Consider the following 21716-nt stretch of genomic DNA (forward strand, 5'->3'; position numbering starts at 1 on the left):
GAACCAGAGGTCATAAGCTTTGTCAAAACAGGCTTGTTGGTCTTTTTCAAAAAAATTTTTTTACCATTATAACAAGCAGTAGTGCTCAATAAATATTTGTTGAATAGACAAATGAAAAAAATTTATAATATTGACTTGACAGATATAGAGTAGGTGTGTAAGGAAAATGTGAGACATTCTTACTTTCTGCGCAGATGAAACTGACCTTGGTAAAAAATCTGCCCCTCTGGGATCTCTAGTATACATCGATGGGTGGTAGGAGAAGCATTCCTGGGGTGTTTTATACCTGTTGTCACCTGGGATTCGGGATTGGGGCAGAAGTAGGGAGATATAAGTAAGTACTTAGAAAAGAGATTCTTAAACCCTTTCTGTACAACAAAACTCCCTTGAGGTTCTGGGCAAAGTATGATCCCTATGCCATGGAATATTAACATGCACACAGAGGAAGTGTGGGGTGAGTAGTAAAAGAATGCCACCTATGACCTATATTAATCACTGATTCCCTTTTTCTCTTTCTCTTTCCCTTTCTCTACAACAAGGTTTCTCTACCCTGCCACTGTTGACATTTTCGGCCAGGTAATTCTTCGTTATGATAGGGAAGATGCTTGCCCGTGTACTGTAGGATTTTTCACATCATCCCTGGCCTCTATCTACTGGGTACCTGTAGCACTTCCCTAGTCATGAGACTCAAAAACGTCTTTACACGTTGGGGGCAGACTCACCCAAGTTGAGAACCACTGCTCTACTGTTTTATGTGAGAACTGTTGGTCCTCATATGACTTACCAGCCAGGTAAGGCTGGGACCCTGGACCTAAAGGGTTACAGTGACCTTCGTTTGTGTCTCTGGCAACAGCCTCTTCTCATCTGTGGCTCCAGCTCCTTCTGGGCAGGACCACTGTGATTCCAGCTTTTTTGTTTTTTTTTTTTTGAGACGGAGTTTTGGTCTGTTGCACAGGCTGGAGTGCAGTGGCACAATCTTGGCTCACTGCAAGCTCCGTCTCCTGGGTTCAAGCAATTCTCCTTCCTCAGCCTCCTGAGTAGCTGGGATTACAGGTGTCTGCCACCATGCCAAGCTAGTTTTTGCAATTTTAGTGGAGACGGGATTTCACCACATTGGCCAGGCTGGTCTCAAACTCCTGACCTCAGGCGATCTGCCCGCCTCGGCCTCCCAAAGCTCTAGGATTACAGGTGTGAGCTACCACGCCCTGCCGATTCCAGCTTTTTAAATGTGCTTCTTCCTTTAAGTGTCGAATGCTGTCATACACATTCGAATTTATTGCTTCAGAGGATTGGATAGCACCCAGTTCATGATGGGCAACTCAGGTCCCGTGGGCACTTGGTATCTCATGGTTAGGCATTTAGTCTCTGCCATGGCCCTGTAGCAAGCCAGGAACAGCTTCTCAGAAGAAGAATAAATGTTAACAAAGAGGGCTGCTGGAGGGCTGCACTGTGATTCTCCTCCTGGGGCTTCCAGAGGTCCCATACTGCCTCCTTGACCACAGACACTTAGGGCAAGGTTGGCTGGCTTTACTGAGTCAAAGTCCCCAATGGCAGGGCTGCTTGCTCCTTGCCACTTATTTTCTGGGTCCCATTCCCAGCTCACTGCCTTACAGTTCCTTGGTAAATGGGTCAGAGCAGCATGCCTGTTGTGATGTGAGCTGCCTGCAAAACCCAGAGAGGCTCAGGGCTATCCCATGAGGAGAATTAGAGCAACTGAGAAATACATCCTCAACTGCTTCCTGCTCCACAGGTCCAGGGTATGCATCTACCTTGAGCTACAACGATTTCCGCTAAAGTTTCTTTTGGGAGCTGTGGAACGCTAATCACTGCCTCAGAGGGAGAACTGGCTGGCAGCCCTCTGCCGGGTTATTTTCCTGATGCCTTGTTCTCCTGCATCAATCAGTTATTCACATTTGTTTTCTCCAGCTTGTTAATTAAACACAGATACTGTGTCTGTGTGTTTCAGTGCCTGAGTTGTCACAGCACCTAATTTGCAAGAAAACATAGTTAGGCTGGATTCCCTTTTCCTGGCTCTCTGTGTGTGGCGGGTGACTCTGAAACTTCTCACTGGGTTGCACCTCTCCAAGCACCGGCAGTAACTGAATGTGTAGACGAGGACCCTGCAGTCAACCTTCCTGGGGTTCCGGGAATCCTCGCCTATGGTGTTCCAGAAGATCCTGGAGGAGACACAGAAAATCCAGTTTGTGGGTAAAGAATGCGTTCCATTGTCGAGGAACTTCATTTGCTAGAAAGCTGCTTCTCAGATTGAACTTTGCAGAGTCAGGCTTGCCAGTCAGCACTCAAGTGCCAGTCTATTCCCTCTTGGGTATTTTGATTTCAATTAGGAGACCTTGTTTATTGTGTTAAGGTCTCAAGTGTTTAGCTTCCCAAAGACATGTTTAGTCGTAAGGAAAAAATCTTTCTTTAAAATATCGAGCTCTCTATTAAAAACAAATGAAAAACACAGAAAGAAAAAAACGGAACAAAAAATATCAAATAAAACCCAACCATTATTCCTTGAATAAAATGGATCTTTCCCCCTAAATTTTCAATATTAAGTTTAAATCTTTTTGGATTATGGGCATAGCTTTGGGGATTCAGTCATCTTTTTCATTTACAGGTGAGAAACTTTCGGTCCAGGAAGTTACTTACTGTGTACTTACATAATAATAAGTACACTTACTGTGTACTTATCTAAGTGTACACAGTAAGTATTAGGGCTAGGATTTGAATTCTGTTCTGCTCTGAGACAGAGCCCATGTATTTTCTACCATTCCACACACAGCATGGAGCCTCTGACAGGTAGAAATTCAATATATGGGCCAGACGCGATGGCTCATGTCTGTAATCCCAGCACTTTGGGAGGCCAAGGCAGGCGGATCACGAGGTCAGGAGTTCGAGACCAGCCTGGCCAACATTGTGAAACCCCGTCTCTACTAAAAATACAAAAAATTAGCTGGGCGTGGTGGCAGGTGCCTGTAATCCCAGCTACTGGGGAGGCTGAGGCAGGATAATGGCTTGAACCTGGGAGGTGGAGGTTGCAGTGAGCCGAGATCGCACCATTGCACTCCAGCCTGGGCAACAGAGCGAGACTCTGTCTGGAAAAAAAAAATTCAATATATGACTGCTTTCTGAAAACCAAAGAGGCAGCCTTAGTTTGTTGAGCAGTTTTTCTTCTCTACTCCTGAAACAGAACTACACGGGTCACCTGCCTTTGCCAGAATGAAGAAACCCTCACTTCCGACTGGTACAGTAAGTTTTCTCTCTACTTGACTTTCTCTTTCTCATGACTGTCTTTGTTAATTTTTGGTAAAAACTTACTCTAAGCTTAATCTTTTCCAAAGTTACTTATTTGAGTTTGTCCACTAGAGTCCTCATAAGAACCAGCCCTACAGGTTGGTAATAAAGCCTCAGTTTACTCTGGACACCACTGTTTTCTCAAAGGGCTAGGACTCCTTGCAGAACGGCATGTGGACAGCACATTCAGACAAGACCTAATAAGGGCATTGAACGTCACTCAATAGTAAGCACTGGCCGTGTACGTACCAAACACTGCGTTAGCAGGTGGATTTCATATCCATACAGAGTTGCGTTGAATAGTTTTTTGAATGTATGTGGAGGCATATGTAATATATTGCAAGTAAGTGAAAAACAAGAAGAGATATTTAAGAAGTAGTTTTGCCAGTGGGTCAAGGATCTCAGGCCGCAGAACTGTCCATTAGTCCTGAAGCTTTCATCAGTCTCTGAAGACAACACAGCCACTATTTGGGAACATCATTAGCCTCAAAGAGGTCTCCTCCTGCCTTTTGGAGTTTTATGAATGTCCATCCTCCTGCAAGGTGACTTTGAGAGCTTGGCCAGGGACCTGTGCTCTTTTGTCAGTGTGCATGAACTTGATATGTCCTTAACAAATATGTATATGTAATGTTGCCTGTTGAGTACCTCCTCACAGCCAGGAACTTGTGATCAATTACATCTCATTTTCCTAACCCCCTGTGAGCAATAGTATGCCTCTTTTTCAGATGAAGGAAGTGAGGCAGTGCAGAGGTTAAGTAACTTGCTAAGGTCATATAATAAGTGGCAGAACTGGATTCAACCCTGGGTTGGCTTAACTCTCTTTGTTCTTCTCCTTCCTTCTTTTGTGCTCCAGAATGATCAACTTAAAGAACCCTAGGGTTGTCTGTTGTAGAAATCAACTCTTTAATCATCAGCAGCTGCATTTCTCCTGGGATGCTCTGGTGGAAATGGCTGCACAGCACACTCTCTTCTGGTCCACTGGTCTACATGGGAGAGATGGAGGTCAGGGCATTGCCTCCTATGGATAGAGATCCCCAGGGCTGACACCGGGGCAGTTCTACTGGGGTTGGATATGTGCTTCATGATGACTGCCGTGACATAGCTACAAGATGTCTACAGCCACCCTAAGGCCAACAACGTCAGTTAAGTGCCTGGCCTAACTGCTTTCCAGAGGGTCAGGGTTTGGGGGGTTGGGGTGGGGTGGCTGGTGGGAGTAGGAGAGGATCACGTTATTTTCTGCAGATCCCACTGCTCTCTCTTGCTTCCTATTGTCTCCGCTTAGTGACATTTGCACCAGCTGCTTCCAAAGGGAGTCGCTTTGGTGAAATGTCACCGGCTTCAGCGGGGATGGCCCTTCTCCATCCTTCATTTCTTCCCCTAATCCTCCCTTCCACCCCTCAAGTGCCTTTTTTATTTTGAAAGGACACTGCCTGGAAATTCAATTGCAGGAAAAAGTAATTACATTTTCTCTTCAGGTGTGCCTCTCAAAAAGGCTTCAAATCATCTCTGGCCAAAGCACTGGGATTATTCCAAAGGGAAACAGGTATTAGCGGCAGCTTCGACGGCTTCCCTCTCTGGGTCTCACTGCTGCTTTTCTCCATGCTTAGGGCCACGATGACAGAGTGGTCGATTGCTTTGCCTCCCTCCCTTCTGCCACCCTCTCCCAGCAGAGGTCAAGGTCTCATTCAATGTCACACAAATAGTAAGTGGTGGGGCTCACCTGGCTTTGCAGCTGGGTCTGTTCAACTCCACAGCTATGCTTTTAATAACTTTGCTATGCAATTGCAGTGACTATATTTGCAGAACCAAAAATTGAGAGGCATGATCTGACAAATATTTTCAATTCCTGATTTATTGCTTTTTTTTTTCAAATTTTTGACATGAAAAGCCACACAAAGGTACAAAAATGAAATCATGTTTTGTTATGCACACATCTAAATAACATGATCATTATTGGAAAGAAGAAATTACATAAGATTGAAATTGTCCCAATCTTATATTGGGAAATCCAGCTCATAGAGTTGCTATTTGGTGAGAAGTGCACTTGACCAGGAGCTAAGAGTCTTAGGTTCTGGTCCAGGTTTGACTTTTAACCAGTTGTGTTTTCTTGATTAATTTACTTCACCCCTCTGGGCCTTATTTTCTCGGTTGGTGAAGTGAGAGAGAGTTGGCTCAGATGATGTCTCAGGGCCTTCCCAGGGCCTTCCTAGCGCTGATGTTCAATGGCCTTGTAATTCTAGGTATAGACTTCATCGGGGCTGTCAGCGACACACAGATGAGATCCTTCCTTTGGAAATGAGTTTTGTTCCTCTCCTGCTTTAGATTAATCCTGGCAACATCTGAATCCAGCCCTTTGTTGTCTGGAACCCTCTCGTGTTCCCTGGGAGCCTAATATTTTTTATAGGCTGAACCCTGGGAACATATTTTTCTGATTTTTCCAGGAAAATGATCTCTGTTTGGACTCACCTCATTGCTTGCTTCTTTCCCTTTCTTCAACCTAGACTCCCACCTTCTTCTGTCTACCCTCCCCTGCACATCTCAGCACCCCCCTTCCTGCTGCTTCTAATCGATGCCTCCCCAGTATCTCCTGCTCTCTTTTGCATTTCAGTCATTCTCTGCACATAAATCGAGGTTCAGCATTCCCTGTATGGAAAGGGACAAGAAAACAAGGCCAGCCATGCTTGACTCGACTGTCGCTGCACAGCCATCTCTCTTCCCCTCCCATCTTTTCCTTTCCTCCCCACTGCATTTAAGTTTTTCTGCACTTTCCACACATCTGAGACTGTGCTATTGAAGATAACCAGAGAGTCTATTCTTGAAGCCCAATAGCAGTTTCTCCTGGCTTTCCTTGACCTTTCTGCAGCTTCTGGCACTGGCACCTTTACCCTTTGAAACACTCATACCTGGCTTCAATTCTCACTACACTGTCCGACTCTGTCTCCTTCATTTTGTACTCATCCTTTATAAGTGGACGGTCTCCCTCATTTTGTACTCATCCTTTATAAGTGGACATGTCTGGAGGTCCTGACTCTGACTCATTTTCTACCCTTTCTCTGAGATTTCACCTATCCTTGTTGCTTCTACTAAATCTCTTTGAGGTTTGACATCAAGTTTCTATCAGCCCCATGCACATCTTCATTTGGGTGTTCCATTATCACCTTACTCAACATGTTTGCAAGAAACTTACCATCCTCAATCAAAACCCGCTTCTCCTCTAGATTTCCCACTGCTGTCGATTTTCTGTCAGTTAAGTGGGTTTGAAATCTAGTCAATGTCCCTCAATCCACTTTCTTCCTCACCCACTCCTCCAACCAGTCACTGCAACTGATCTATTTGTTATCCATACGTCTCTTACATACGTCTGCATACGTCCCTCCTATTTCCACTGCTACCTTCCCGATTCTGATTCACACAAAGAATCTCTTTACTAGTCTTTAATTTCTTGATTCTCCAACCCATCCTATTTTCCTCTATGCCAATAACCTTCCGAAAATATCACTTTGCACATTTCTCTGTATCCTTCTGCTTCCTGTGTTCTCAATCACTAAACAAACTTTCAGAAGTTCCCAGAATAACACCCCAAACTCTCAGGCTGACATTGAAAGGCATCCAAAAAGTGGCCCTAATCTATTCTATTCTCACTTCTCATTAGTTCCCACATAAATACAATTTCCCGTAGATAAAAACATATACTTTGTCTGCCCTTTTGTTTATCTAGAGCTTGCTCCTCCTCAGTCCCATGTGCTTGGGCAAGAAAATGGGCCTCCATGAGTGTGATTCTGCACCTATAAAATGGTCATGATCCCTTCTCTGATTTCCTTTGGGGGGTTGTGAGGATGAAATTTACTTATTCAAGAAGCATTTACTGGAGAGGTCCTGGGGACTGGCAAAGATAAATAAGTTACCATCTCTCCCCGCTAGGTTGCCCAGGTAATTTGAGGAAGCATACACTTAAAAAACCCACATTGTCAGTAGGATGGGGTGAGCAAGAGTTCGCTGGCACACACACTGTGCCCCAGCTTGGCCCCACTCCACCAGCCTGAGTCCTGCTCAGCTCCTTTCTAAGCCACCCTCCATCAAGGACTACCTGTCCTCCTCCCTTTCCTCAGGGCCCAGCTCTCCCTAATGTGAAAATGAGTGATAATGGATGCTAATTTAATGTGTTACTTCTTCCAGGTGACATATTTACATTTTAATAGCAGAAAATTCAAAGGAGAATATTTTAAGCACTGTGGCAGTGGGTGGGGACATATTTTGAATTAGGGAGGATTTGGGGGACCTTAAATCACACTGGATAGGCACCCACTGATTCTACCTCCTAGGATTGGCTGCCCTCGGGAGTCCAGAGATGAGGATCGCCTCCCTGGGCTGTGCCCCCTCCGTATCTGATGGGAGTACTTCAGAGTGTCGGACTCCCGGGACAATGATGGATGAGACATCTGCTCCATGATGGGCTATTACCAACAATTCATTACTGCAAAATGGATATACCCTCATTAGCCCAGGAGCTCCGAGTTTAATGTGGCATTCTGCAATCTCACAGATTCTGCTGCACACATTGAAGGCGTGCATCACATTTTACAGAGCCAAGAAACCTGAACTACAGAAAACAATGGAGATTTAGCATGCCTCTTGAATTAGTTGACATATTTACTCTTCATGAATAAGCCTGTTTTGTAGACAAACACTGTAGCTCACAGTCTCATTATTAGAAATTAATTCGCTCCACTGCTCTGCCCAAGGGCACAGTTCTCCTTGGGGAAGAGTTTTGCCCTTATCATGCTAGTGCTTGCAGTAGGTGACTGGGTTTCTGAAGTTCTGGCCTGGGAATGTTTCTCTAGGGGCAGTTCTGGGAAATGGGCGGAGTCTGTAGGTCTCTGCAGGCCCTTCATCATGAGTCACCTGTGTGAAATTTGCACCTTCTGCCTGGGAGCATTTGGGAAGATTTCTTTTTCCCTTTGTAATATGTCCCAGCAACCATCATCATATATCCACAGTTTGGGGAAGAGTGAATTATCCAGAACAGTATTCACTTCAAATAATGTGTGACAGACACAGTGTCAATTTCCTAAACTTCTGATATTATAGGTACTGCTGTTGATGCATGAACTCCCTGCCCAGGTTTAGCTTATCCTTGGGAAATTACCCAGCCATTTGTCACATCCTCACAAATGACAGTTCTTCTGGGCTTCTTTTTCTCCAACAGCTCCGGGATCTCTGAGGTCTCTTCTAGATAGAAGATTCTATGTTGCCATCTCCCAAATCAGCAACTGGGGGATTTTTTTTAAAACCCAGGCCCCAAATTGCAGATGTCCCACCTCAATGCTGGTGGTAATGGTGGATGAGGGAGATAACATTTTGGGGGCCAAAGCACAGTCATTACTTTCTTTTTTCCCTTAGGAGTTAAACTTGCTAATTCATTTCTCTCACTCTGTTAGGTCTCACAAATACAGGCAGTAACCTGTCTTCAGGCTTAAAAGTGCTTATTCATTTAGCCATTTATTCCTTTCACAAATATTTATTGAATGCTCATTAAGTGCAAAGCACTCTGTTAGGTGCTGGGGTTGTACTGGACATGGGGTTTCCCCTAAACAGCAAGAGACTGTTTAGCTCCAGCACAGACACAATCCAATTAGATTTTTTTATCAAGTACTTGTTATGTATTTGTAGTGGATCAGGCCCTGGGGTACAGGAAACCCAGACACTCCCTGAAAGGTACTCACGCCAGGTACACATGCTGTTCTCTGAGGTCAGATTAAGACGAAAGCTTTTGTGCGTAGTATTTTTTCTTCTCTCACACAGCCGGCTTCTTTCCTTCTTAGTGAAGGGGACTCCCAGCCCACCTTTCCAGACCACATTTCCATTAGGATGCTCATTCTAGATTTTGGTGATTTCCCATCTGGATTACATGGAACTATTGGGAAAATGTCCTTACTTTCAGCAGAAATTTTTATCAGCTGTCTCACCAGCTTAAGCGTCCTTTCTCACCACCAACTTTCTATTCATTTTTATATTCCCATCCTTATCCTGATAGAAAAATCAAGGATCCTGTATAATTTCCACTTAGAACAGGCTGTGTGACTTGGGGCAAGTTTTTATCGTTCTCCTCCCTTTCCTCAGAGAAAGGGAGGATCCTGTATAATTTCCAAGGATCCTCCTGTATAATTTTCATGGACATTTGGGTTGTTTCTACTTTTTGACTATTATGAATAAGGCTGCTATGAACAGTCATATAGAAATTTAGGTTTTCACTTCTCTTGGGAGGAGTAGAATTGCTGGGTCACAGGGTGATTCTATGTTTACCATTTGGTGGAAATGCCAGACTGCGTCATTTCACATTTCTACCAGCAATTGGTCATTAATTCTCCATCAAGGCAGTGACCAGCCACTCTCTCTGAAGAGTATAAGGAAAAGAAGCTACAGTTCCCACTCCTGTTGCTGGTTTTAGGCCGTAACGAATATTCATTGCTCAACCACCTCCATGACTAATTCTAGATTTCTCTCACCTCCAGCTAGGTTGCTTTTCCAGTGGGTTGCTGAGTATGCTTTTCAACTTTAAAGTGCATTGAATCACCTGAGAATTGTGTTAAAATGCAGAATCTGATTCAGTGGTCTGGGGAGGGACCTGGGCTTCTGCATTTCTAGAAGCTCTCAGGTGGTGTTGATGCTGCTTGTCCATGGGCATGTTTGGGTAGCAAAGAACTAGGCTATGTTTACCCTTGCTTGCCATTCCCTTGCTAAACCATGGTTGCTGCAATTGCCCCTTTATAGTTTTTGCTGGGTGTCAAGCACCTAGAAAAGCCCCGCTGAAACCCCTGGGTTCTAGAAAGAATCTTTCCTCCTCCTATTGTGCAGCCACAACTCTAGCTTCTTCTGGTAATCAGGGTTATTAATCCCACCAGTACGATAACTCCTGTGTTGTCCATTAGCATGAGGTGTGCCAAGTGACTAAGTGGTAGTCAGCTTTAAGTTCAGTGGAACCTCACTGGCAGAAGAGTTTCTTCCCTGACAACCAGACCTCTTATCCAGCAGGGTCCAGGCTATAGACTGCACAAATTCTGAGTGAGTGGGAAGGATGATAAGAGAGACAAGTCCTACATCCACTCCTTGGTTCCCAGACTGTGTATCCCTGCTGTTTGGGACACAGCACCATATACAATGCCAACATCATTCATTGCTCAGTGCACATACCACATCACCAGTGATTGTGTCCTAACCCTTTGGTGTGTTGTTACAGGGCAGGTGCCTTTGCTCATTCTGCCATTCCTTCAGGATGCTGCTTCTGGATGATGGGGGCCTTAGTAAGACTGGTGAATTCCATGATCACACATGCATTGTGTGGTAAAGTGGCCCTAGGAGCCAGCATGGTGACTGGGTGGCTGTTGGGTGAAGCTGGTTACCATAGAACTGCTGTCTGGTCACAGCAGTGCAGAGCTGGTCACTGGTGACAATAGAGGTGGAACAGTGGTAAAGGGCCCAAGACAGATGAGGCTGAGGGGATCTGAGAAGATGCATAAGAAGAGTCTCATACAGAGGGCTTGTGGCTTAGAAAGCAAAATACAAACACAAGGCAGAAGAGACACTGACCTCCATGGGAGTTTCAACCTAGTTAGGGTGGAGGGGTGAGCATGGCGTGGAGTAGGTGAGGGGCTTTCAAGCACAGGTACGACAGAACCTGGTCTTGCAGGTCATGCAGACACGAGACTGGTGGAAACGGGAAAGTATTCCAGATGGTCATGGGCAGTGTCAAGAAGAACCCAGATGTGGGAGTGCATGAGTTTATTTAGGGGCTTGAACACAGACAAGTTTGGAGCTGGTTTGTGGGAAGGAATAATAAAATAATTTTAGTAGTGATAGGTAACTTTTATTGAGCCTGTATTGTATGCCTGACACCATTCTGAACTCTTACATGGATTACCTTATTTAAACCTCACAACTACTCCTTAAGGAGACAAGGTCAGTATTTGGGGGTATTTTGAAGAACCATCCAAAGAGTTGGGGCTTTACCATTGCCACACTAGCACTGGAATAGCTGTGGGCCCCATGAAGACAGGGCCAATTTCTGGCTAACTTTTATATGCTTCATTCTTTATATAGAGCCTGGCAAATGGGAAAGTATCCATGATATCACTGAATGTTACTAACAGCTATCCCTAACAATGCCCTCAGTGTATACCAGGCACTGTTGAAAGTGCTTGACATGGAAGAAGTTATTTAATCCTCACATGATCCTGTAAGGTAGGCACTAGTATTATACCCATTTTACAGATGAGAAAGTTGAGGCACAGAGATATTAAGTGACTTGTCCAAAGTAACAAAGAAAGAGGGGGCCAATGCCGGGCTTTGGACTCACATAGTCTGGCTTTAGAGTCCACACATTTAGTTAGTATGCCACATGGCCTCTCAAAAACCATTTAGGAGAAAGATTTGGAAATTCTATTGGAAATTAAGTGGTGGGGAAGGTTTTAAGCCTGGGTTGGTGGGAAGACAGGTGAACAGTTGTTTTAGGGGGTAAGAGGATTTACTTCATTGGGTCATCTATGGTCTCTCTGTTTCCTCCAGAGAGAAGGCATATGCTTCAGGCCTCAAGTATCAGCAGACATGCAGCTCTGAACATCAGTAGGTGGTTTGTGTGTATATGTTTTCTCTTTTTTTCCCTACAGTGTATTTACACTCAAGATTGAGATAAACATCCATTTGCTTTAACACATGTGAAAATACCTTAGCAACTTCCTGCAGCTCTGGTCTGTTGCTAAGCAGTGACCCTACTGCTACCATGGCAACATCAGAGACTCCGGAGTGCTGCTGGTACCAGCCTCCTGTTCCTGACAAGACTTTGGGAAACTGTTAGTAGGGCCTTAGGAGCACTTTTGCTCTTGGGGGGCAACCTTGCTCTATTGCTCGTTGGCACTGAGGGAAGCTCTCTGGGGAGAGGAGCCCACCAATGCTTGGCTGACAAGACCCTAGTCATGTCTGATGTGGCTTCACCTCTGCTGCCGTCTTCGTATCACTAGGGGAGCCCTGCGGAGTGGGGTGGAGTTCAAGATGGATTCTCAAGAAGTTATAGGAAGCTCTTTATCAATTCTATTCCTGAGAAGGACCCACTTCAGGTACCTCCACCCAGCAGAGAGGAGCTATGGTACACCTTGGGGTGTGATCAGGCAAGACGAGTATGTCCCTCAAGGGTCCTCGGTAGAAACAGAATCTTGCTCAGAGGTTTAGGAGACTTCACTGAAGGAACAGCTTACAGCAGTGTAGGCAGGACCAGGGGAACAGGTGATGGGTAGTGATGCCCCTGAAATAACAGCAGGAAGCCATTACCACCCCGAGCACTGAAGGGACAAGAGGAGGAAATGGCTTTATAGAAATGATATTCCAGTTTTAAAGCTGGTACCATGGAGCAGGGGCCACTCAGCAGAAGAGACAGTATGGGATGCAAATATTGCGAGAGATACAGCTCTGAGGAGGGAGGAGGAGAGTGAACAGCTGAAACTCATCTGTCATCCTTTGTTCTTTGCCAGTGTGTCCCATTAGCCAGATGGAACTGGAAACAGGCCACAAGGTAGCCCAGGTATTGTAGTCTGTGAGGGTATCAGCCTCTTGAGTACAGAGCAGAGATGGGAGAATAATGAATTTGGCGGGTGTGTATGATCTATAAATGTGGGGAAGGGAAACAGGCTAACTAACATGGCTGGGTTAGCTTGACTGGGAGCAGGCGGGCTGGGAGGAACAGAAACTCCAACAAGGTCTACCTGTGGGGTAGGATGAGACCCTAAGAGCAGAGCCAGCCACAGACACTGGAAGGAGCCATGTTTAACAGGGGGCATAGCATCTGGGATAACAAGTAGTCAACATGATGGAAGCCCAACATCCCACTGCCCTAAATGACCCTATAATAGCACTCTCCCTGACCCACAGACAAGGCTGAGGGAGCTTTATAGGAAGTGTCTGGCCTCTGGGTTGCACAGCTGAATCACATCGCTTCAGGTTCTCCTAAACCTTCCTGTTACCTCCTCCACTTGGCCTTCCATTGCTCTCAATCTGACTGTTATTTCTCAGCCCAGTTACCTTGGACGGACAAAGTTTAGACCAGAGCAGCATCAGCACTACCTGGGAACTTATTAGAAGTACATATTTGCAAGGCCCCAGCTCAGACCTGCTTAATCAGAGGCATTTGGGTTAGGGCCCAACAATCTGTGTTTTAGCACTCTCTCCAAGTGATTCTGCTACACTCTGAAGTTGTGAAACAACTTCAACACCAAAACACTGAAGTTTGAGAACTAGTGATTTGGATTGTGTGATTAGCTTGCAACCCTCCATTTAACCTGAATGATGCTCTTACTGTCTTCCCTGGCTCATTGTTCTGCAGCCTCTGGCTAGCTCCACACATTCTTATGTTCTGTTCTAGCTTGGAGAGTTCCCACCAGGGATCAGAGACTTGGGCACCCATTTGCCTGAGAAGAAATTTTGGAGAGAAGTAATCTAGGGAATTATGAGCAATTCAGGTGCTTGGACATAGGTAGTTAGCTGTTAGGTCCCAGCTGCAGAATTGGGATTCAGAGGTAGGACACTCTGAATTAGCAGGGGCAAGCTGATGAGCAAGTCAGGGGCTCCAGCATAGGGTGTGATGAGAGGCAGTCCTTCACAGATCTCTCCCATTTCTGCACATTCTGGAGACAAGCACCAACTTCCCTTTGCTCTGAACTATCTTTTCAAGGGTGTTTGTATAGTGAACAGCCTGGAAAATAGAGATTGTATTTCTTTCTGGAGCAAAGAGCAGTCATAGCTATTGACCCTTATAAAGATTTAAGTTTCCTAAGTTCAGGGTTTCTATCTTATAATACAACCCACTGTGTGTGCAAGTGCCATCTGGCCTTCTTTATGTTGCCTTGTAGACATTGGGGCCTAGGGAACTGGTGCAAAAAATAATGATACACTGGCTGCTGCAATTACTGTAAGTAGTAAACTGCCTCTTGTCTCTGACCCTGGAGTCTCATATCTTCTATAAGTAATCATGAAAATATGGCAGCCTAACTTGTTACCTTGTAAGTATTATAAAATGTCAAGCTCTTCACAGTTCTTGAGAGGCACAAAGTAGGCCTGAGCCTCAAGAAAGAAGGGGATGGACAAGCAGCAAATATGACCGAGAGCAGCAAAGCTAACCTGGGTCAGGGTTAGTGCTAGGGGTAGGGCAGAGCTGTGTGGGGTCACAGGGCTCTACCTGGTGGAAAAGGAGGGAAGAAGAGATCAGGATTCAAGATACCCTTTTAGGTAACAGTACCAATAAAGATAATAGACTTAATAGGCTGTGCTACTCCATTTGTGCTGCTATAATAGAATACCATGATCTAGGTAATTTATAAAGAATATAAATTTATTTTCTCGCAGTTCTGGAGGCTGGGAACTCCAAGATCAAGGTGCCAGCAGGCTTGATTGTCTGGTGAGGGAGGGCTGTGTCCTCTGGTGGGGAGAAATGCTGTGTCCCAACACAACATAGGGGCAAGAAGGGACAAGCCCCCTCTGTCAAGCCCCTTTATAAGGATACCTAATCTCATTCATGAGGGAGGAGCCCTCATGGCCTAATTGCTTCTTAAAGGCCCCACCTCTTTATACTATCACCTTGGCAACACCTGAATATTGGAAGGACACATGCAAACCTGCCTGCACATTTGAAACATCTGAAGAGCTTTAAAAAAAAAACAACTATAACTGATGCCTGGGTTCCGCCTCCACAGATTCTGATCTCATTGGTAGCAGAATACGGTTGGCTACCAGCTCATCAGGTAGTCCTAAAATTCAGCTATATATGAGAACCACGGATCTATACTAGCTGTCTCTTTTTACCCATGAGGGAACTGAGGCTCAGAGAGTTGAAGTGACTTGATAAAAGGTCTGTTTGCTTTGAATTTTTCTAGGCTGAATTTCTAGATCCCCAGGCTTTGTGTCTGGCTCAAGCCCTCAGAGCCATGGATGCTACTTTCTGTGGTTCAGAACCTAGACTTGACTCTGGCCAGAGTCTCACCTAAAACTTGACCAACAGAGGCATTCTCAGTGTAGTGCATCAATACTGTGACCCAGAGGGAAGTCTTTTGCTTTATCTAGTCAAGTAGGAGTCTGGGTTGCTAAGCAACCAGACACTCTTAGGCAGTTGTGCTGCTCTGTGGTGGTGCTTTGCATGTTAAGGCTTCTGGGGTGGTTTCTAGAGGCCCACAAGAGTTCTAAGGGGCAGCACATGGGAGCTTAGTGTGCTCCCATGTGATCCCTATGTGTGTGCTCCCCAAAAATGGGGGTGCGAGTTCACTTCCATTTTTGCCTTACTTTCAGGGATGTTACAGTGCAGACAAAGATTCTGGTGCCTCACAAGATTTGACACAAGCCAGCGCTTTGTTGTTTTTCTCACCTGTTGGCCAGAAGATTATCTTGGAGCAGGAAAAGGTTTGTTTTAGTTTTGGCCTGAAGGCCTCTTATAATTTTTTAAATTTAGAAAGAATTTCAAACTCACTGAAAATTACAAGAATAAGAACAGTACAAAGTGTGCCCTGATTCCTCTATTTTTAACATTTAATCCATTCGCTTTATGATTTGTCATCTTTTTTTCTCTTTCTCTGTCTCTCTCTGTATTGTATGTGTGTGATATATATTCTTTTTTTTTTTTTTTTTTTTGAGATGAAGTCTTGCTCTGTTGCCCAGGCTGGAGTACAGTAGCATGATCTCAGCTCACTGCAACCTCAACCTCCAGGGTTCAAATGATTGTTATGCCTCAGCCTCCCCAGAAGCTAGGATTACAGGGGCAAGCCACTAAGCTCGGCTAATTTTTGTATTTTTAGTAGAGACGGTGTTTCACCATGCTGGCCAGGCTGGTCTCGAACTCCTGACCTTAAGTGATCCGCCCGCTTCGGCCTCCCAAAGTGCTAGATTACAGGTGTGAGCCACCGTGCCCAGCCGGCTCAAACTATATATTCTTTAACCACATGAAAATAAGTTGTATATATTGTGATCCTTTACCCTGAAATATTTCAGTGTAAAGTGTCTTAAAAGAGGGGGTATTCTTTTTCTCATTCTCTTACAGAACCACCTGTGTAACCACAGGTTCGTTATCAACCTCAATAAGCTTAGTATTAATATATGTTTATCTAATCCATTTTCTGTACTCCAATTTTGTCAGTTAACCCTATAATGACCTTTGGAACACTTTTTCCCACCAAGGCAGGATCCAAACTTGGGATAATGTATTAAATTTTATCGTCTTGTTTCTTTAGTCTCCTTTAATCTGAAATATTCTCATAGCCTTTCATGTTGGGTTTATCCTTTGCTTTGTCATCTTGGATTTGGGCTATTCGTTCCAGGTCAGAATGCTACCTAAGTGATGCTGTGCTGCTCTCAGGGTATTACAACTAGAGTCACACAATGTCAATCTGCTCCTTCTTAATTTTGATCAACTGGTCAAGGTGTTGTTCAATTTCCCCACCATATAGTTACTATTTTATCCTTTGCAACTAATAAGCAATTTAAGACCACACAAGCATCAAAACTCCCCCCTGGATTTAGCATCCTATTGATAATTCTTGCCTGAACCAATCTTTACTCTGAAGGTTTCATAATGATTTCCCAACTCCAACATCCTGAGAGCTCTTATTAATAAACTATGAAAGAGGCTTCCTGGCAAGATTCATTTTTGACTTTGGGAGGCAATTCGAGGCTGCCGAAAAGGCACCCCTGTTTCTTTGTCTCCAGGCAGGGGCTGCACATAGTGTCTGCCCATGAAGTTCACTCCCTCCAAGCATGCTGCACCTGCCTGATTTGGGTTTTAAATCTCTGCTTGGATACATGTTTTAATCTCTATGTTATACAGGGTTCTGAATAGTGAATTCATCTTATAATCAGTGGCATTAGCAAAGCATTTCTGAGTTTTGGGGTAATGCATTCATTTGTTTATTCATTTAGGTTAGGTGGTTAAGAAGGATTTGAGAGTCTGTAATTACCATGCAGGGCACTAGGTGCTGGGCAGAGTGGTGAATAAAACAGGCATGGAGCCTATCATCGAGAGGCTTAAAGTCTAGTGGGGAAGACAGACATTGTGCAGGTAATTGATAGTACACTAAATTTTACAACAGGGCAAGTAGATTGCCTTCTGAGCATGTATCAGCAGAAGCTAACCTAATCTGGGGGCAGGGCAAGCCCTTCCTGAGGAAATGAAATGATGAGTTATAATGATCTTGGCAGAAGTGGGTGAGGTGGGAGCAGCAAGTGCAAACTCCCAGAAGCGACAGAGCATGGTGTGTGCTCCCATCTAGATGGCTGGGTGTCAGGGCAAGGGCTGGGTGGCTCATGAGAAGACTGAGAAATGGGTCAGATCCAAATTATGGATCTTTTGGATCCAAGCCTTTTGAGTCTTGATAAAGATTTTGGTTTTTATTCTAGGAGCCAAGAGAAGCCTCTGAAGGATTGTAAACAGAAGAATGATCCAATTGTGTTTGTAAATTAAAAGGTCACCCTGGCTGCTTTGTGGGAAATGGATCTGAATGGGTGGGAAAAGAATGAAGCCAGGTAGAAGTTGGGAAATCAGTTAGGAGGCTGTAAAGAAGTCCAAGTGGAAGATGATGATGGCCCAGCTAGGACGGCAGCCGAATGAATGGGAGAAGGTTTATCAATTCCTCTGATTTTCCATCTCTCAATAGGGATCGTGGAAGCTGTATGAAGCTTAAATTCCTAAGAACCATAGACACTGTTCAAACACAAGACAGTGCCCCATTAGAGGAATGAAGCTCTCAATCTAGGTGGGAAACACGTAGAATCCTTAAGAAAGAAGCTTACTCGTATTTACAAAGAATAGCCAAGCATGGACTGTGGTCTTACTTGTAGTTAATGAGTTAGGTTTGCTGGGTAATAGCTCACTCGCTCCTTTCTATTTTTACAAAAGCAGATGATTCTGTTACTAAGTATTCCACAGTTTAGTTTGATCTGCGTGTCCATTTGCACTTCAGAAGTATTATGGACATGGCCAATTTTGGCTCCCAGACAATACAAAATTATCATGGAATCTTCTCCCCCAGCCCAGCATTCTTTGCTTTGTCTGCAGTTTTTATGGCACATGATATTTTCCCATTAACTTTTATTAGATCCATAATTTTTTATTAGCATTGAGTAATAACTGTTTTCAGTGGCCCCACTCTTCCTAGGAGTCCTTGATTAGTAGTCCATGATAACAGTTGCTAAATTGAAGTTTCTTCTGCCAGCATTTCACCTGCAATAAATCCAACTATTCTACCTCATCTTGCTTAAAAAGCCATGAAATTCCCAGACATTATCAGAAAAATGACCACAGTCAAAGTGCTCTAAATGGAGATGGAAATTAAGCTCTTGCCTATTTGAATCAAGATGTTTCATAGTTATGGGCTGAGAGTGAGAACTTTCAACTAGAGTGAAAACTCTCCTCACCTCTCCTCTCTGCAGGATTTCTCTTATTAGGGAGATTGTTTATTGATCCACAGTTTCAGATTGGGACTGTGTCTGATGGACAAAAAGGAATTGTTTTAATATTAGCAATAGTAGTTGTTTTTCTTCCCTCATATTAAGGATGAAATGAGCATCAGGTGGGAACTTGCCCAGAGCAGAGTAGGATATGGGGCTAGCTGCTCTTGGAGATATGTTGTCCGGTTCAAAAATCTCTCATCTTGTGCTTCCAGTGAAGTTTCTGTTATCTAAATTTAGTGTATCTAATATTTAGTGTGCCTAGTATCAGTTCAGTTCAATTCAATTTGATAGGAGATTTTTGATATTTCTTACGTTGTGGCCAGCCAAGATCCCTATATTCATTAGGACTGGTTAAACTACAAGTGACAGAAACCCCCAAATTTCTCTCATGTAAAAGAAGTGTAGAGATTGAGAATCCAGGATTTATTGGACAAGTTACAAAGTGGTCAGGACCTAGGCTGATATCTTGCTGCTGGGACATCCTCAACATGTAGCTTTCAGCTCATGATTCAAGATGGCTGCCTGAGATCTAGCCATCTGTATTCTAACAGTAGAAAGGAAGAAGGGAAAAACAAAGTCATGCCGCCTTCCTTTAAGGACACTTCCAGGGAGTTGCACGTGACCTTTCCACTTAAATCCATTGGCCAGAATTGACTCATATGGGCATATCTATCTGTAAAGGAGGCTAGAAAATAAATATTATTATTCCAGGCACCTTGTGCTGAGCCAAATTGTTGGGGATTCTATTACTAAGGAAGAATAGGAGAATCCATTTTGGGGGACATCTAATAGGATCTAACAACAGATATTCAAGCTATCTTCTCTAGATTTTTTAAGAGCTCCCCATTTGTTCTTGAGTATTCAGGAAACCAATTTTAAAACAGATGCTTCCTGTCTTTGGAAAAATGAGGTTCAAATTTCAAAATCCAAAGACTGGAAACTGAGCAAAGAAATGCTTCTGGTATATATATAGCTGATGACTTTGAGAAATACTAGGATACACAGCAGCTTCAAACAATTATCCATCATCCATCTATCCATCCATCAATCCTTTTGACACATTTATTGAGTACCTGCTATATGCCAGACCCAAGCTCATGGCTTAGAAAAAGCATATGATGAATAAGTTATTTCTCACACTCAAGGAACTCATGATTTGGTGTAGGAAAATGGTAGGTAAATTAATAATTTCAGGTGATAAATGCTATAATAGAGATAATCATTCATTTACTTTTCCATTCAACAAATACTTTTTGAATACCTACTATGTACTAGGTGCTCTGCTAGACACTGAAGATTCAGAAATAAAAAGTCAAGTTCTCTACAAAAAAAAAAGTAAAATACAGAGTGATAAAAGGATCTAGTGGAGGCATGGCTGGGTACAATGGGAACTTGTGGAGGATAAGCTTACTTCTGCCTGGTTGAGTCAGAAAATGCTCCAGGAGGAGGTAACTGCTGAACTAAAACATGAAGGAGGAGTAGAGCTTTGCCAATACAAACTTGAGCCTTTTCCTTCTGCCCATTAAACATTGATAGAATTACCCACCTTTACTTTCCTGCTTATATGTAATTCAATATGTCATGGGTGGGTGGTATTTGGTACCAATCTATACTAGAGACTTTGAATGATTCTGTTACCCAACTGGGTACAAAAAGGTAGTTACTTGGTAAGGTTTCTTGTGTGAATGGGTAATAGGAGATATTTCCAATTTTGCTTGGTTTTAAGCAGAGTTGTGATGGCAATATTTTAAATCCGTCTTGGGTCTAGAGGGCCTGACAAATGCATTTCCACCATGGCAAGGAACTGGAAACCAAAAATGATTGTGTCTCAAATGAAATGAAGAGTCTGACAAAATATGTCCTATCAATAGAATGAAATTAGTTATCTGTCAAAATGCATTTGTCCTCTAAATAACCATCCATATGTTTTATGTTTTGATATTAAATAGACATTCATCAGTTTATCACAATAGCGCTGTCAGAGACCCAGCAATTTGGAACAGAATTTTAAAGATCCTTCTAAAGCAATAACCTAGGAAGAATTTTGGGGGGGTTGTTTTTCTTATTTCTCATTTCTTTTCCATTTCTTCTTTTGATTCCTTTGGCTCCCTTTGGAGCCTGCCGTTTATTACTAAGGAGAGGAGGATCATCTATTTAAAATCAATCCAATAATACTATGTTCCAAAGCATTAATTCCTGCCTGCAATCTGCTCCTTGCAGAGAGTGTTGTTTGCCTCCTCAGCTTTCCGTCTTCAGGTGTGGCCTGTGAAGGGGAATGCTGGGTTTGTGACCACTGAGTGCATGAGGTGTGGGCTCCCTTTGGCTCTGTAGCTCCCTTACCGAGAAGTGTGGCCCTGAATCAGGCAGAAGAGGGGGAATGGGTAGGGGGGGTTTGCTGGGAACTCTCCCTCTCTAGTCTGGGCCACTGTCCTTTCTGATTTGTCTGGGAAGTGGGTTATAGGCAGTAAAAATATAGTTCCAAGGGGGCAAGCCAGAGGGCTAGTGAGTCTGCAAGCCTCAATTGTGGATATTTCAGTCTGTTTCTGGGTAGGGAACTGGCTGCTAAAATGATTACTATCTTGTCAAACATTTTGTCCATTGAAGAAAACTCATGTAACTTTGCAGACAGAAGCACATTTTGACCAAAGCCCAAAACTATCCATTTAGATAAACCCTAGAATTAATGCTGTGGTTATTAGCGTTAGTATTTGCCCAGGACAGAAATTCATTATAAATAAATGGTTTAGGAGTCAAGCCAGCTGAAGCTCCCCTGGAAGAAGGAAGAACCATGTGGAATTTAAATGACATTTTCACGATGGACACACTGCATTTCCTGAAGCAGGGAGGAACATCGGCCTCCTCTGTTGGTCCCTTCTCCTCTCAGGAGTTATACTCCCAGAGCCTCTGTTACTTGTGCTCTGGAGTGGTGTTTTCAAACCCCGATG

The 21716-nt window shown here is 43.8% G+C and overlaps 1 long non-coding RNA gene across 4 annotated transcripts in view; it reads left to right on the top strand.

The window, feature by feature from the left end:
* The first annotated feature begins 11939 nt into the window (after positions 1 to 11939).
* Positions 11940 to 21716, top strand: part of LOC104001321 (uncharacterized) — a 145833-nt gene continuing 136056 nt past the window's right edge. For 2 of the 4 annotated variants that reach the window (XR_001707552.3, XR_001707549.3), the window contains exons 1-2: positions 11946 to 12407; positions 15622 to 15732. This is a non-coding gene — a long non-coding RNA (uncharacterized LOC104001321). Of the gene's footprint in view, positions 12408 to 15621; positions 15733 to 17718; positions 17797 to 21716 lie in introns of those variants that run through there. The other 2 variants (XR_001707550.3, XR_001707551.3) reach the window with 2 other exon arrangements.

Source organism: Pan troglodytes, chromosome 9, assembly GCF_028858775.2.
Source record: "Pan troglodytes isolate AG18354 chromosome 9, NHGRI_mPanTro3-v2.0_pri, whole genome shotgun sequence".
Lineage (NCBI taxonomy): Eukaryota > Metazoa > Chordata > Mammalia > Primates > Hominidae > Pan > Pan troglodytes.